At 47.1% G+C, this 17,949-nt stretch overlaps 1 protein-coding gene across 5 annotated transcripts in view; it reads right to left on the minus strand.

Annotated features, from left to right (window-relative positions):
* Positions 1–17,949, minus strand: part of ENAH (ENAH actin regulator) — a 799,370-nt gene that overhangs the window by 506,746 nt on the left and 274,675 nt on the right. The gene's annotated exons all lie outside the window — the stretch shown is intronic.

Here is a 17,949-nt window from a genome sequence, read left to right on the forward strand (position 1 = left end):
TGCGGCAGGTCTTTGGTAAAAGAGCAGTCTGCTTGATCTGCATTACACGCTAGGCCAAAGAAGACGAAGGAGCTGTGTGCTTTTTAGGTTTCGCCTGGCGTAGCACAGGTGAAATCTTATGTTAGAACAGTACGGGGCTTTGTCCTGCCTCTCTATTCCATTGGCTAGCTCCATAAATGGAGGCTAGCCATTGGAAGAGAGATCTGTCAGTCATTGTCGGAGCAGATTCGTGGGCGTTCCGGCGATTTTTTCGCTCTTCGCCCCTTTTAGAAAGTCGTTGCGGCGGTAGTTTATTTATTTATTTTTTCAAGGTTTGTTTTGGTCATTTCTCCGAAGATGGCGGCCGGGCAGTAGCTTACTTGTTAAGTCTCCAGTTTATTTTTTGTAACGTTTCAGTGACTGCTGTAAGAGAAGGTTACGTTGTAGTGACCGAGGATGAAGAAAAACGGGAGCGGCCGCCGCTCCACAGTCCCGTGTCGCATACATACATCGGGCTGCCGAGGCGCGGTGGGTACGAGGTCCGCGAGGCGCAGTGGGTAAGAGGGTGCTGTAGCGGTGGAGAGCCGGCGTCACAAAGCGCTGCCGTCGCCGGATAGTGCCACCGCGGATTTACTGTCTGCTCGCAGCCACTGAATTCCTAAGCAGGGTGATTTAACGCCCCAGCTCAGCTCTCCATCAGCCGGCCTTGGCATTTATTTGAATGCATTACACCGCTGGTTTCCATAAAGTATTTTACAATTGTTTCAAATAAATGACTGTTTATTCCCACTAAAGCCGTCTGTACTTGCGTGGCGAGGAGCAGACAGCTGTGCGTGACCCGCGGCGCGAACATCGCACCGCCGGTGGGATTGAAAAATGGAGCGCTAGCGTATTCATAGTTCCATCCCTTTAACGAGTGACATTTGAATTTGCATTTACGTCCTCGTTAAATTCACATAATTCAAGGACATAGGTTAACAAAAGAAATTCCTTATAATTATTATACTTTTCAGAAAATATAATATATATATTTTTTTTTAAACACATCAGGAGTTCACCTCAACATAGCGATGCCTATATATGTTCAAGATGGCCGTAATTTTATCGCACTGTTGTCTGTCTTTTCTTTCGACCTTTCACACTAGTTAGTGAGAGATCGTTTCCGTATCTGGTATCCATGGTATTGTACAGCTGACATCGGAAGTCCTCTATCCTTACCACTGTCACTTCCGGCATACAGGTGACAGCTGCTGGTCGACATCTTGTGCAGGGAGGGGAAGGAAATTTTGCGGAAATCGTGATCATCAGCGTGAGGAACTAGCCTCCCACCTCCGGCCGGGACAGCACAGGTGAGCCAGAGACTGCTGCTACCGGGAGGACAAAAGTAGAATAGAGGTTGGCAGTGACAGTAAATGAGACGTGTCAGCGAACTAGAATGGGGGTAAAGGTCACGTTGAGGGGCGGGGTGCAGGAGTTGAGGGAGCAATTAAACTGTCTGGTAGTGTAGGTAATAGGCAGTGACATTTGCATTTATAAGGAGGAATTAAGGGTGGAACGGATGCCTTCCGTAAACATGCTCGGGTTCTTAACTTTATGTATTGTAATTGCGAGTTTCCTTACCCCCAGGCTTGTCATTGGTAGTGTGGTTTCTTTTCTTTAATAGAATCTGTGTAATGGTGTCATAAAGGTGGAATCGATGGTGCCTGATCGTTTGGTATATTTGTCCAACGCTTATTTATAGCAAGAGCAAATGTGCATGTGATAGTGCGAATACCATTATTTAATTGAAGATTTTAACAGATATAGACAAGAGTATCAGATGCGTAGGTTCAGCGGTTTACTAGTATACGATTTTTAGATATATAGTGTCTCCTTGTTAGGGTGGCCAACTCGCACAATATCATGGTCACTGTTTTCAGAAATGGTTTTTAAGCTTCAGATAGTTGCTATCTTGTGTAATAGTCCCATTAGTTCACTGGAAGCAACCCAAGACAACAATACCTAGAATGCATTAAACTGTCACCTGAAATTTCGGTTCTGTAATAAATAAGAGGCTTGGAACTTTAAACTGCGTTCTGCAAGGAACTTCATCGTTTGCACATTGTTGCACATTGTTTGAATAACATTGGACCAGTGAATATCTAGTCTTGTACGAGGAGCAGGGTGGATTATGTACCTAAGGTGTTAGCGGCACCTGTAGGATTCTAACAATTGCCCCAGTTACTCTGATGTCACGTGGATGCTTGTAAATTATCCTGAATCGCAGTCTGCCACTCTTGGTTAGACAGACTTTCTTTTGTAGCCGTGTACTTCTCTACACTCGAGTGTTTTTAAAAAGACCCATCTTGCCTCTAATAGCCTATCCTCACTTGTGGCACTTTGTTTTGTTTGTACATTGTATTGCATACGTGTATTGCATACTTGTATTGTATACTTGTATTGCATACTGGTCCCGTTCTGTCCCCCTTCGATCCTATAAACCCTATTGCACCTTTTCAAGCAAGTGACCTCTGTTTCCTGCTACGATTGCTGTTTATTTCTTTATACTGCTGTTGATGTATTTTCTGTTGATTGTTAATAAAATAATTAAATGAGGGTTCCTGATTCCTGCATCCTTTAATGTCACCTTACTTGCTCGGAAGCACTAGCTTTTGCCTCCTGCTTGCCCATCTATACTCTCTACTGGTTCACCCCTGCATCGACAACTTTGGCTATTTTCAGTGACAAATGTTTGCAAAGGCACTCCAGAACTCTAGCATCTCTAGATCTGTAAGGAACTAAGGCGTAGAGCTAGAATTAGGCGCCTTAATGTAGTAATTTTGTCTCTAAACTTTAGATGTAACTATTGTTCGCCAGCAGTATGTACACACTATTAAGGGTTTGGGGACTGATATTAAAATCCCAACGCCTCTTTTTATTATTACATTTTTTGCATTAGTGGAACGGCTGTCTTTCTTTATAGACCAACATTTAAGTTTAAAATTGTGAGGTATTGTAAATGACAATGCCATTTATTTATCTGTTTTCAAAACCAACACAAATAAAAAGTTTGCCATTTACAATGCCAAAAGCTCTAACTTTTCCGAAGGCGAGACCGTTGCATTGTAAATGCTTGTTGGATGTTGGATTGAGTGCTGTGATCACTGTGCAAAGTGATAGTTATGTTATGCAAGTATGGTTTATGGAGCGCTTGATAAATGGTTTCTTGTCGTGAAAATGCACAAGAGTGTGGAGGTTAGTTCAGTGTAGGCAGAAAAACAGGACTTAACAGGCCTTCTGAAAGATACACCACAGGTGATTTAACAGATGGGCTGGGGGAATATCACAGGTTGACTGCACAGAAGGAAAAGCTCAGACCTCCAGTGCTAGATTTGTCAATCTTTGGGCAGATTAGGTAGTTTGCACTGGCAGACCTTCAAGACCACAAACGGATCCTGCATCATTAGATTTTTATTTATAACTAGAGGGAGCATTACGGTGTACCATCTTAGGGATAATATACAGTATTTTAAACTTAATTCACTCTTTAATGGAACGCCAGTGAAGTTGAGACAATCGGGCACTGGCCTGACAGAATATGGGAGCACTGGTGACCAGACAAACCTCTGCCCGATTTATAGTCTGTGGAGAAGAGATGAGGGGAGAATTTAACATGGAGAATTAGCATAGGCCAGGCCGACTAGGGTCCATATGACCCATCTTTACCATTTTCCATAAGATCGATCAATATTCTCAGAAGTTTAAGGTAAAAGATACAAGTCGAGCTAAAGATGAAATTTGGTGTGTAATAAGGAGATGATAGTTAATTTGTATATATAGACTTTTAACAGCACTAACCAGGACGGTAAGAGCACACATCTGTGGGTCAAAAATTAGCTGTTTATAGATGGTGCTCCTCAAACTCTAAAATCAGTTTCTTGGGCATTAAGCTTGAGCCAACTGTTACCCATCCAAATAGGTTTCATAAAGTGTTAAAAATTGAGCCAGTATAAGTGAACACCAACTTTTGGAAAAATAAGTTGGACATGACCTATCGATCTATCGCCCTATCTACATCTCCATATATATACATACATACATACATATAATGTTATGTGAATTTGTACTGCGCACAGCTGCCCCAGCCAAGGGGCGTCCCGGCGCATGTCAAGGTAACACGCAACAACCACAGGAAACACAACAGCTAAAGAGGAGAAATCAAGTTTAAAACAGGAAAGTTTTAATCGCCTTACAGAAGGAAAGAAGATCTTCCAGCAGCCGAATCTCCACCGGGAGGGAGTTCGGCCGCTTTGACCCGGAAAGAACGACCACCGATACGGCACAGCTTGTATCGAATATATAGATATCTATATATATATATATCTATATATCTATATATATATATATATATATATATCTATATATATCTATATCTATATATATATATATATATATATATATATATATATATATATCCACAGAATCCTTTCGTTTGGTCAAGGATGACGAGCCACACCATTCAGGTACTTCAAAGTTGTTTATTTGGGCATAAACGACGCGTTTCGAGCACACGGGCTCTTGGTCACATATTATATATATATATATAGTTTTCCAAGGCAATCTTCATCAGATGAATCAGATTCGGGAGGCACAGCAGGGTTCAAACCATCATATTTATTTTGGACATCAGGGCATGGCGCGTTTCGGAGGGTTTCCTTCATCAGACGCCCATAGTGTCCCAGTTGCCGCTGTTACCCACAATCCCCTTTTCACAATCTTATATTCTCGCCATCACTGAAGTAGTGTGGGGTGCCTTTAAAACGTGGCACGGAGTCGACATGTTTCCACAGTTGTACTACATCTCCCAGCAGGCAGTGTACCTTACTTGCTGTTGACGGTTCCGTTCGGCATTCTTTTTGCATTTTCCCCATTGGAAGGCCGGTGTGCTACGTTTCCAGGTGAGGATTGGGGTGTTATTTCTGGGCGAAGGTGTGTTTGTCCCGCGTATCCCAGCCACGCGGTTTCCTTGGCTGCAGAGTCATCGGGGATACCGGTGAAGTAACGATGTCCCTCCATTAGGGTATGGACTGGATTTCCAGCTTAACTCTGCTGCCTCGGTACTGCAGGGCGGTCCAGGAGTCTCCTTACTTGCTAGCGACCCCTTTTTAGACCACTTAAGGGAGTGCCTGCCCAGCGCTCAGCGGCAAGCCGTCACATGCTATAGTTTTCCAAGGCAATCTTCATCAGATGAATCAGATTCGGGAGGCACAGCAGGGTTCAAACCATCATATTTATTTTGGACATCAGGGCATGACGCGTTTCGGAGGGTTTCCTTCATCAGACGCCCATAGTGTCCCAGTTGCAGCTGTTACCCACAATCCCCTTTTCACAGTCTTATATTCTCGCCATCACTGAAGTAGTGTGGGGTGCAGATTTCTGAAGCAAGTAGACTGCCATGCTTACTCACATGCTTTGCAGAAGTATCTATCCAAAAAAGCAGCCTTGTAGCAAATGGTGTTCATTGGCAGAGAAGAAAGCTGCTAACCTAAGCCAGTCACTAGCGCACATTTAAAAATGTTTAATTTAAAGAGTTTTGTATAGCGCAAACATGACCCATGGGAATCAGAGCGCTTCACATTTTACATGAGGTGGTATAAAGTTACATCTTGTATAGCATAACGATTCAGTGATATGAGGTAGGTACATTAAACAGCCATAGATTATCAACATAAATATATACATTGACATGAGGTAACTTTAGGATACAACTTGGTATCAAGGTGTGCTGGGGCTTCCAGTACACAATAGTTCTGAAACAGGGCCGGACTGGCCATAGAGGGCACCGGGCGTTTCCCCGGGCCGGTTTTCGGCCCCTGGGGGCCGTTTTTGTTACCGGGTGTCGGAAATATCGTCACCCTGTAACAAAATAAGCCGAAACCGCCCTTCCAAACTGCTCAGCTGCATTCCCCCTCACCCCAGGGGGGGGCGGCAGCTGAGCAGTTTGCCAGGACTTGTTTCTGTTCCCAGTCCGGCCCTGTTCGGAAATGTCTTTTTCCCGTGCATTCTACAAAAGTCAGGGGTAGTATAGTGCCGACAGAGGTTATTCCCCGTATAACTGGTGACTTTCTCTTTACTACATAGTTGTCCTGTTTAGGAAACATCTATGTCACAGTGCTGGTGATGAACTGTCTTGCCTATGGAAGGAACTTACTCATAAGGAAGATCTTAGCATCCCTCTTAAATGTTGCTGTGTTTGGAGTTTTCCTAATGATTGGAAGGAGTGAGTTCCATATTCTGGGGGCTGCTCCTGAGAAAGCTCTATCCTAGGTTTTCTTCTTCAGGAAGATATGTGGTCTAAGCAGCAGCTCTTTGGCACTCCTGGCTGGTCTGCTTCCTCTTGATAACTATTTTTTGGGACAGGTATCTTGGTGTTTTGTAGTCATGCATTGAACTTTTATTTTGCGATCATTGCTAGTTTCAGATCCAAACCAACAATATGCCCTTTATCAGCTCCTACTCCAAGTCCTTTTTAGGTCTCGCAGAGAGACCTATTGCAACCAAACCACAAAGCTGACTTTTAACGATCCGGATTTGTAGAAGTGCACGTGCTCGTGAACGCGCTTCTATCCCCCTACCTTGCTCTTCAAAGGCTCCCCTTACCATTTGCTTGATGGCCGTGACTCACATTTCTGCCCAGCCATCTGTTCCACAGCCTTACTCTGATTTCTCCTCCCCAATCTAATCCACTCCACATCAAAGCCATCAGCCTCCCTCCCACCTCCCACCTCCCACCTCCCACCTCCCCCCTAATTGCTTTCACAGCCGCAAGGCCATGAGCTACTTCTAAGGGATCCGCTCCCCGCCCACCCCCTGCAGCCCCCCCCCCTCGCCGCTTGCATTTCCCGTACTTGTTTTTTAATCCTCACTTCGCCGCTCCCCTGCCCCCACCCCCCCATCTCAGAATGAATTTTCCACAGCATAATTGCTTTGCAGTTGCTTATTCCCTGCGTGCCTGCTCAGCCGGTCCTAGTGTTATACTTCTCTCCAGCAGCCCATGTTTAGCCTTGTCCATAACATGGCGCAATGTTCATAAGAAATGAAAGCCTTTTTATTTTAATACACATCCAAAAAGGTGCATGTTAGAACAATTAATTGCTCTTACTCCTTTGTCCTTACTTCGATCCGCCTCACACACACACAACAAAAACGCTTCCACCCGTCCACTGCGCACATTTACTTTGCGTCCTCACACCCGATGGCATCATTAGAGCACTTAAAAACTTTGCATGTTCCTTCGCCGTAAAATGAATATTACTCGACAGTTTTTAATACAAAAAATATGTCGTTAAGATTAAAGCAATTGTGTGCTTGATCTTGATTTTGGAACAATAATAATGTTTTAAACTCTTTTAATGCACTGTTCGGTGTCACTGTTTTAGTTCCACAGCTACAATGCTTAAAAATTAGCAACTGTAAGTCTTAGAACAGAGAACAGGCGCCAATGTGCCACAAGGCTGCCCGAGTCATCCTCTTTCAGTGACACCTCATTTGCAGAAACCGCGGGTGAATCCTGCTTCTTTAGCACCTTCCTCTCTGCTGGAAACAGACTGCCGGCGCCACAGTGGCAATCTAGACAGAATATGAGAAAATCTTACAGCGAGTAAGAATAACCTGGGGTACTCTTGAGCATAAACTATGCTGTTATTGTTAAACACAGTTAATCCGAAGTAAAATCCAAAGTAAAATATGTTCTTTACTCCATAGAAGTGTGTAGTTGCTTCAATAGTTTATTGTTTTCATCATATTGAATTCATCTAGACAGAGCCATCCTGGTTGATGAATTGTTCGGAAATATATTGTGTTGCAAGTAAAGAAAACGAAGACGACGAGAGGAAAAGCTAGCCACAGACATCCGCCTTAATTTACCTTGCTCCGCTAACACTAACAAAAATTCAAAAAATAACCAATTTGACCGGATACAGCAAACACATGTACTTTTCAAAGAATACACACTGTACTACCTTAGTTTTTTTTTCTGATTTAATTTTGTTTCGAAATGTTGTTACATTAAAATCACTCTAATCTTACACTGCTTTGGAGCCTCTCACAGCCTGTCTCTGGTCTAAAGGAGACACCCCTTGCTGTCTGGTTTTGGTTTATAAGAAGCACTTCATACTGTCTGTTTCTGGTGTAATAGACACAGCTATTGCTGTCTGTTTGAGCACCTCACGCTGTCTGTTTATCATTTGTAAAAAACAGTTCTCTATGCACAGCTATAATCTGGAAAAAAAAACATCGACCTATAAGACTTAGCAGTAGGAGGTGCCACCTACTTCCTGCGTATTGGTAGTAAGGCCATTTTTTTTACTTTACTTAATGATGTCTATAAAACAAATTTTGCCCAATGGTGTCAGAGAGCTTTACAATAGAACTTAGTACGTTACATAAGGGGGATTACACATTAAGAAGTACGAAATGCATGTCTTACTGTAGGCTTATAGTTGCGGACTGCCTGGTCATAGTCTATTCCTATGTGTAAGGCTGTGGTTTGATATCCTTCACACTAACGCCTGGATCTGGCTGTTAGTTATTCACCCGGTTTGTTCTTTGCCATGCCTCACTTTGCTACCTGGGTCTAGCAGTCACTCATTCATTCATTCTTCATCAATCATCCCCACTACAGCTGCATACATTGCAACAACATCGTCCCAGTTAGCACCACCCTTGAATAATTCTGCACCATTAGTCACCACATATACTGCATTTAAACACACAAAGTCACTTATTTATCCTGTCCCTGCTTTGCTATATCTCACATTGATGCTCGAGTTTAACAGTAACTTATTCATACAAGTAGTGCTTACACATGCCTCACACTGCCACCTGGGTCTGGTTCGCTCTGTTTCATTCTTACTTCCCCAGCCTGCAATACCTATTACACAAAGTAAGGCACTTTAAGTAAATACAACTACGCCGCAAAGCCTTTTATAACACTACTCCTAAAACGTAGCTGTAATCAGGGTGACCTTTTTCACGCACAAAAAAGCATTCCCGTACCACAAGCACAAATCCGACAAAAAACATCTTACGGTATACCCCTATTACTACCTTCATTCATTTTGGTAATAAACTCAAACGTTTAAAACAAACGTTCTCACGTACCATAGGACCACATTTAGGTGCATAGTTACAATAATTTACATGCACCTTCGCCAATAACACCATTCACTTACTTTAAATCATGTTAACTAGCTTCATACACATGCTTCACATCCTCCAGCACAAAGGTTAAAATGAGTCTCCTCGGTCGGTCCCTCCGCCTCCAATAGTATACAAATGTTAAAAACTTTAATCAACATGGAACAAATGATACAATCGCACATTTCTCACAATACACGGAGGCCTCTCTGCAGTACGTAAATTAACAAAACAAGCTGCATTAGAAACTAGTGCGCGCGTAAAGCACTTCAATGCCATTGGGACCAGTTCGCACTATAGCAATGCACTCATTTTTTTAATTAAAAAAATGCACATGGCATACCCTACAGCAAAAAAAACCTAATGCCTTCTGCCCATCTCTGCAGCAAGTACATTACTACGTCCAGCTGCATTCTAAACAAGTAGGCCTTTAAAGAGCTTCAATCCCTTGGGGTACAGTTTGCGCAAACACACACACACAACCACACACACAACCACCCACCCACACAAAACCACACACAACCACACAGACACCACAACACACACAACCACACCAAGCATTGGCATAGGCAATAGGTTTCGCATTTGGGACTGTAAAAGTGTTTATACACACAACAGTTGATGTAGTTGAACAAAGGATATTATGCTGCATCAAAAAGTATAAGGTCACAAAAGCAAAACCTATTGCCTATGCCAATGCTGGTTATGAGGTGGACACCCACGGGTGCAGGGAGTTACCAAACCTCTTTAGTAACCACAGCATAATTCACAATAAGTGGTTATTGTAAAGCTTTTGCGGCCGTTGATTGTCAAGTTGGATTCACAGAGTTCGCTTCCAGCACACCCCAAAACGTTGTGGAAGGTACACAGGAGATCGCACTCAGTGATGCATGAAATAGTTTAAGCTTCTCTTATATTATAGTTAAGTTCCCCAAAGGGGTGTCTGCAAGGCTTCTGGTGCCAAAGAGACTGCTCTATTCTAAAAGAAGAGTAATTTACCGCCATCACTTGGAATCCCTCAGGCCACGCCCACCATAGCTAGGCCACGCCCCCGCCGAATGCATTTAAAGCGCGCTGAACGCTAGCGCGAGTCAGAAGGATTAGTTACTTACCTGTAATCCCAGTTCTCTTCCAGGGGTATCCTCATCAAAGTCATAAGCATTAGAATATTCCCGCCCATGTGCGGGACCCCGGAAACACTATATTATATGTGCCCCACATATAAATACACATATATATATATATAACAAATCTATATATAAAAAACAAGCAATAGCAGCCAAATCACATTAGAGCTGAAATATGCTGTGAAGAATTTCCACCATACATGAAAAATAAGCATTAGAAACAGGAGAAAACACCAAAGTTTGTTTAAGAATTGTTTTAATGCTCAGAAAGCAGTAGAAATTCTCAGAACTCACTGGAAGCATAGGAAGCTCCCAGGCTGCATTGCAAACACACAGTCTAACAAGACTGAAAAGCTAACCTGTAGCTAAATAGCAAAAAACTGACACTGTACCTTTAAGGCACTCATGACCCCCTGTATCCCATCATGCCTCCGGAGTGGCAGTTAGGCCAGTTGTTCTTTTCGGAGACTGAAAACCAAACTCAAGAACACATAGGTTAACAATATCTCCTTATTAAAGAGTATCCTTTGCCCGGGGAGGCGGGAGGGTTGCTTATGACTTTGATGAGGATACCCCTGGAAGAGAACTAGGATTACAGGTAAGTAACTAATCCTTCTCTTCCAGGGGATCCTCATCAATAGTCATAAGCATTAGAATAGAATAGCGAGCCTCTGCTCATCCCTGCGGGCAAAGGAAAGATAAGACAGAAATCTCATCAATAAGCGTGAGTAGACAAAAAACAGACTACCCAAACAGATTCCTCAAGGAGGCTTGCCCCACTTGAGTGTCAGTCCTGGAATCAGAGTCGAGGCAGTAATGCCTCGTAAAGGTATGTACTGATTTCCAGCTCGCGGCCTTGCATATTTCGGACATGGGAACGTCATGCAAGAAAGCCACTGTAGCCGCCTTCCCTCTAGTGGAATGCGCTTTTGGAGACATCAGCAAAGATTTTCCTGCTAGTTGATAGGCCAACTTAATGCAAGAGACAATCCACCTGGAAATGGACCTCTTTCTTGCTGGAAAGCCAGTTCTCATTGCACCATAGTTCACAAACAGTTGGTCCGTTTTCCTAATCCCTTTAGTCTTTTCCAAATAAAACTTAAGCACTCTTTTAAGATCTAAGGAGTGAAGAGACCGCTCAGCCGGGGTCGTAGGATTTGGAAAAAAAGAAGGAAGGGAAATAGACTGATTTATATGAAAATCAGAGATGACCTTAGGCAAGAAGGATGGGTGAGCCCTTAGTACTACCCTGTTATGGTGGAATACAGTATAAGGTTCCTTTGCACAGAGCGCTTGTATCTCACTGACTCTGCGCGCAGAGGTAATTGCCACCAAAAAAGCTGCCTTCCAAGAGAGATGTTGTAAGGAAGCCTTGTGGATGGGCTCGAAAGGCGGAGACATTAACCTTGATAGAACTAGGTTTAATTCCCACGGAGGAGAAGGATTTCGCACAGGGGGATACACCTTCTTCAAACCCTGAAGGAAATCCTTGACCACAGGAACCTGAAAGAAAGACACCTGGTCAGGGGACTTCCTATAGGCCACAATAGCCGACAAATGTACTCTAATGGAAGCGTACTTTAAACCAGCTGTTGCGAGGGAGAGGCGGTATGGTAAGATGACGTCCTCCTGCCCTTTAACAGGATCCAAATGATGATCCCTACACCACAAGTAAAACCTTTTCCACTTGAAGGCGTAGGATGCTCTCGTGGACGGCCTCTTAGCCTCCCTCAAAATGCTCATGCAGTCTGGAGGCAGGTTCAAATGTCCGTATTGCAGGACCTCAGGAGCCATGCTGTTAGGTTCAATGATGGGAGGTTGGGATGCATTATCCTCCAGTTCATTTTGCTCAACAGGTCTGACCTGCAAGGAAGTCGTTTGTGTGGACACACAGATAGATGTAGAAGGTCCGGATACCACCACTGCCGAGGCCAGTCTGGGGCAATCAGGATCATTTCCATGTTCGTCCTGAGGAGCTTGGAAACCACCCTCGGGATCAGAGCTAGGGGAGGAAACGCGTACGCGAACATTCCTGCCCAATCCAGCAGAAGAGCGTTCCCCTGCGTCCCCGGCCTGTGGAACCTGGCGTTTTCGTCGTCTGCAAACAAGTCTATGGACGGACGTCCCCAGCAACGAAAAAGCTCTTCCACCACTTCGTCGTTTAGCACCTAGTCTGGCTGATCTTCGAAGTGCCTGCTGAGTGCGTCTGCTTTGACGTTCAACTCGCCCGGAAGATGCACCGCCACCACCGTGAGACCTCGAGCGAGGAGCCAATGCCATATTGTCTGAGCCTCCCGAGACAGTGGGCGAGATTTTGTGCCTCCTTGTTTGTTCAGATAGAACATGGTTGTTGTATTGTCCGTCTGAACCAGGACTGAGTTGGAGGTGATCGCTGGCAGGAAAGCCTTGAGAGCCAGGAACACCGCTCTGAGTTCCAGCATGTTGATGTGGTAAGTCTGCTCCTGTGCAGACCACCGGCCTTGAATCTGAAGCGGACCCATGTGTGCTCCCCAGCCGTGCAGGGAGGCATCTGTCACTATAGATTGAGACGGAATGGGCTGATGAAAAGGCACTCCCACCATCACATTGTGTCTCCGAGTCCACCATCTGATGGACTCTTGTCGCTTGGGAAAGATGGATACGGTCCTCCCAACGACCTGTTGCCTGGTCCCACTGATCCTCCAGGGTCTGTTGCAGAGGACACATTCTCAGCCTGGCGTGCGGGATGAGAAAAATGCAGGACGCCATGGAACCCAGCAGAGACGCCACCTGCCGCGCCGTTGGAGGTCGAGACTCTAGCAGAATCCCACATTTCAGGTTCATGGAAGAAAGTCTCTCCTCCGAAGGAAACGCTCTTCCCACGCTTGTGTCCAGAACGGAGCCTAGGTAGTGGATGGATTGCGTAGGTCGCAGGACCGACTTCTCCAGGTTCACATGGAGGCCGAGCCCGTGAAGCTGTTGCAGGCACAGATGCAGATCTTGCACTACCCGCACCGGAGATGGACCCTTCAGGAGCCAGTCGTCCAGATATGGATAAACGAAGAGACCCTTCTTGTGAAGAAAAGCCGCCACCACTGCCATGCATTTGGTGAAGACTCGTGGTGCGGACTTGAGACCGAAGGGTAACACCTTGTACTGGTAGTGTTTGCTCCCCACGACAAACCTCAGGTACTTTCGATGTTGCTGCGCAATCGGGATGTGAAAGTACGCATCTTGTAGATCCACCGAACACATCCAATCTCCGGCTTGTAGATGAGGACATATTTGGTGAAGCGCCAACATGCGGAATTTTTCCTTGACGATAACCTTGTTTAGGAGTCGTAGGTCGAGTATGGGTCTGAACTTGTCCTCCTGATCTTTTTTGGGGACAAGGAAATATCTGGAGTAAACTCCTTTGCCTCTTAGAGCGCGAGGAACTTCTTCTATCGCTCTTTCTTGCAGCAGGATTGTTACCTCTCGTCGGAGCAAGCTCAGTTGGTGAGGGCAAGAGCTCTTCGGAGGGATGCTCTTCGGAAGAGCACGGAAACGTATCCTGTATCCATTTCGCAGTATATTCAGCACCCACTGATCTCTTGTGATGCTGACCCACTCTGCCAGGTGTTGCTAGGCACTTCCTCCCACTGGAGTGGGCAACGGTGTCAGAGGAAGCCACTGTTCAGGCCTTCCCTCCTCTCGTAGTGTTGGAGGACTGCTGGTGGCCCCCTCTGCCCCTGCTGGGCTTACCACGAAACTGGGGTTTTCCCTGAGCTTTGTTCTGGGACCACTGAGGGGTTTGAACCCTCTGCTGGGCACCTCTCCCCCTGTTGGACTTGAAGCGGCGCTTGAATTCCTTTTTCTTCTCCAAGCCCACCGCCTTCACCGTGTCCAGCTCAGTCTTCATTCGGGTCATCTCCTCGTCCGCGTGTTCCCCGAAGAGAGCGGAACCCGAAAAGGGGAGATTCAGAATCCGATGTGGAGCATCCGGCTTTAGACCTGTAAGGCGCATCCAGGCCAATCTTCTGGCACAAACTCCATGGGAATGGGAATGAGCCGAAAGCACCACCCCATCCGCGGCCGTGCTGATCATCTGGTTAGCCACCAGACACCCCTCCGTAACAGTTTCCTCAAAGTCCTGCTGGTCCTCTTTCGGCAGCTTGGCTTTGAATCTGTCCATCGAGTCCCACAAGGCTCTGTCATACCGACCCAGGAGCGCAGCCGCACTGGCGACCTTAAGAGTGGAAGCAGCAGAGTTGCAAACCTTCCGACCCCAGGAGTCTTGGGTCTTGCTGTCCTTATCTGGTGGGACTGAAGATGAACCAGCCACCGCATGTGTCTTCCTTGCCGCTGCCACGATAACAGAGTCCGCCGGAGGGTCAGACCTCACAAACACCGGGTCAGAAGCCGCCGGTTTGTACTTCTTGGTAATGCGCGCTGGCACTGCTCTGATTGCTGCTGGGGTTAGGAAAACTTCCTTGACAGGGTCCATAATCCCCGGAACCAAAGGCAGCAGAGGTCTGGAGATGGCCTTTTTGTGCAAGGTTTCGAAAATGACTGTCGTCGTCACTTGAGGGACAGACATCTCGATGTTCAGCTTAAGCGCACCTCTCTGCAGAACGTCCAGGTACGTGCCAATATCATCCACTGGGGAGGACCTGGACGTTGGACTGTCCGTTAAAGTCGGTGAGTAGTCCCTCTTGGACGATCTGGTAGATGAGGTGGATGAGGTAGACGGAGTGCGTCTATGTCGATGGTGAGAACTGCGTCTCCGCTCCCGCGACCTCCTGGAGCGCTCCTCCCGTCTAGGAGAGCGAGATCTGACCCGATCTCTTGCCCGATGTTCTCTTCTAGGGGATCGGGACGCCCTGGGGGATTTGATCGGTGACCGCACAGGAGATCTGCCCCGGTTTCGACCTTCCAGTCTAGGATCCTTTGCAGGTGATCTAGACCTTCCCCAATCATCCCGCCTAGCTTTCCTTGCAGGCGAACGGGACCTTCTCGGCGCCTTGGTGGGCAGCTTCGCAGGCGTCGAGCGCCTGGGAGGGCAACGCTTGTCCATCTCCTCCACCAGGTTCTGGAGGGGTGACCTGTGGTGTGGGCTGGCATACTCCTGCATCCGCTTGGTAGCCCCATCGTCTCGCCAATGGTCCAGGGATCTGTACCATCTAGGAGACAGTCTGATGCGCCCAGCTGAAGGATCTGGATGGCGTTCAGGAGTCCTGTGTATAGGGCTCCTGGATCTTGAATGCGCAGTAGAGGAGCCCGAGGACCGATAAGATGAATGGTGAGAAACTGATTCTGTCACCATGATCGTATCCGAGTGCCTCGACGTCGAGCGCTCACTTCTAGCAGCTGACCGCTTCCGAGGAGTCGGAGGGTCAAACAACGTCGACCTCGAATGTCCATGAGAGTGTTCGTAATCTCTAGATGTCGAGCGGCGATGAGCAACCGTCGACGGAGCTTCCTGCCTCGACGTCGAACGGTGGTGTCCGGTCGTCGACTGTGACCTCGGCCTCGACGTCGAGCGACGATGTGCTGTCGCCGACGCATGCTTCTCCCTCGACGTCGAACGACGATGTCCTGTCGTCGACGGAGCTTCCTGCCTCGACGTCGAGCGACGATGGTCAGTCGCCGACGTAGAGCCGTGTCTCGACGTCGAACGCCTGTGCGACGACGGCGGAGGGGTATTGGGCACCCTCGACGCCGCGCGCTGCTGCCGCACCGACGGAGACCGCGTCCTCGACGCCGATCGACGAGCCACCGTCGACGGCGGAGGAGTCACCCTTCTTGACGCCGGTCGTCGCCCGGTTGACGGCGGCGAGGTGACGTCCCTCGACGCCGGTAGTCGCCTGGTTGACGACGGCGGAGGAGTAATGGATCTCGACACCGGCCGTCGCCCGGTTGGCGGCGGCGGAGTAGCCTTCCTCGACGCCTATCGCCGCCCGGTTGACAATGGCGGAGGGGATTTCGCCGACGGTGCCGGTGCCCTCGATGTCGTCGACGTACCTGGTCTTCCTCCTGACGGCGAGCCCGCCGTCGACGGCAGCTTCGAAGAGGAAAATTCCACCTGTGGGTCTTTTCTCAGCGCCGAGCTCGACGCTGAAGTAGAAGGGTGTGAAGACTTCTTTGAAGAGGAATGGGTCTTCTTGGAGCCCTTCACTGGAGATCTCCCTCTCGAAGCTCTGTGAGCCAGGCCATAAATCCGAATCCTCTCCCTGTCCTTGAGAGTCCTTCCTGACAGGTGCTCACAATGAGGACAGGTCTCTGGATCATGGTCTTCAGGCAGGCAAACAATACAGACCTCGTGGCTGTCTGTCTTGGCCTTCTTGCTGTTACAAGAAGGACATTTATCAAAGAGAGAAGGCATTTTTTCAGAGGAAAATGCACTCCAAACTGCTCAAAACAAGCAGTATCTTACTTGACTAGATCTAAGACGTCGAAGTAAGAGCAAAAGTTGTCAAAAGAAGCAATTTTTCTGTAAAAAACCAGAAAAAGTAGTGGAGCTGTGTAACCAGGGTCCTTCACTGAAGGAGCCGGAAAGAACAACTGGCCTAACTGCCACTCCTGAGGCATGATGGGATACAGGGGGTCATGAGTGCCTTAAAGGTACAGTGTCAGTTTTTTGCTATTTAGCTACAGGTTAGCTTTTCAGTCTTGTTAGACTGTGTGTTTGCAATGCAGCCTGGGAGCTTCCTATGCTTCCAGTGAGTTCTGAGAATTTCTACTGCTTTGAGCATTAAAACAATTCTTAAACAAACTTTGGTGTTTTCTCCTGTTTCTAATGCTTATTTTTCATGTATGGTGGAAATTCTCACAGCATATTTCAGCTCTAATGTGATTTGGCTGCTATTGCTTGTTTTTTATATATATATATTTGTTATATATATATGTGTATTTATATGTGGGGCACATATAATATAGTCTTTCCGGGGTCCCGCACATGGGCGGGAATATTCTAATACTTATGACTATTGATGAGGATCCCCTGGAAGAGAAGACAGCATTCTCCTGAGGCGGAAGCCGGGAGAGGATCATATTCTTTTAAAAACATTAAAGTGTGATACTGTGTATTTTAACTTTCTAACCCTCTCCCTTTTGGGCACTATCACTTGCTCGCCACTCTGGGCATTCCCGCGCAGCGGATCTTAACGCTGCTGCGGGATACAACCTAACTTTTGCCGCCATCACTTGGAATCCCTCAGGCCACGCCCACCATAGCTAGGCCACACCCCCTCACACATCCCCCCCACCCCCCCTCACCTATAAACCATGTGTATCCATCGGACGCGCAGCAGTCGAGTGCAGCGGGCGCGCCGACTGCGCACCTAAGGCAAGCCCGTCTGCGCCCGTCCGCGACCAGACCGCGGCCGGGGCCAGGCATGCTGTCAGTGAGGGTGCTGCTAAGAGGAGGATCACATGGTCACGGGAAGACCTGTGGGCGCTCAACACTGCGGCTGATTGCTGCACTTATAGGACGGATCTACGGGCTGTCGCCCTCCCTCAGGCATGTGGGGCTTGCGGGAAAACACTGGGAGCGATGGGCGATCTGAGGGCAGAGGGGTATATTAAGCCCAAGCCGCCCATCAGCAGAGGTTTCAGAGCCGGACTTCTGAATTGTAGATCCCTAGCCAAGCATGCAGATGATATCTGGCTGCTATTGGAAGGTCACGAGTGGGATGCTTTGTTTTTA

The sequence above is a fragment of the Lissotriton vulgaris genome, chromosome 6, assembly GCF_964263255.1.
Source record: "Lissotriton vulgaris chromosome 6, aLisVul1.2, whole genome shotgun sequence".
NCBI classification, from domain to species: Eukaryota; Metazoa; Chordata; class Amphibia; order Caudata; family Salamandridae; genus Lissotriton; species Lissotriton vulgaris.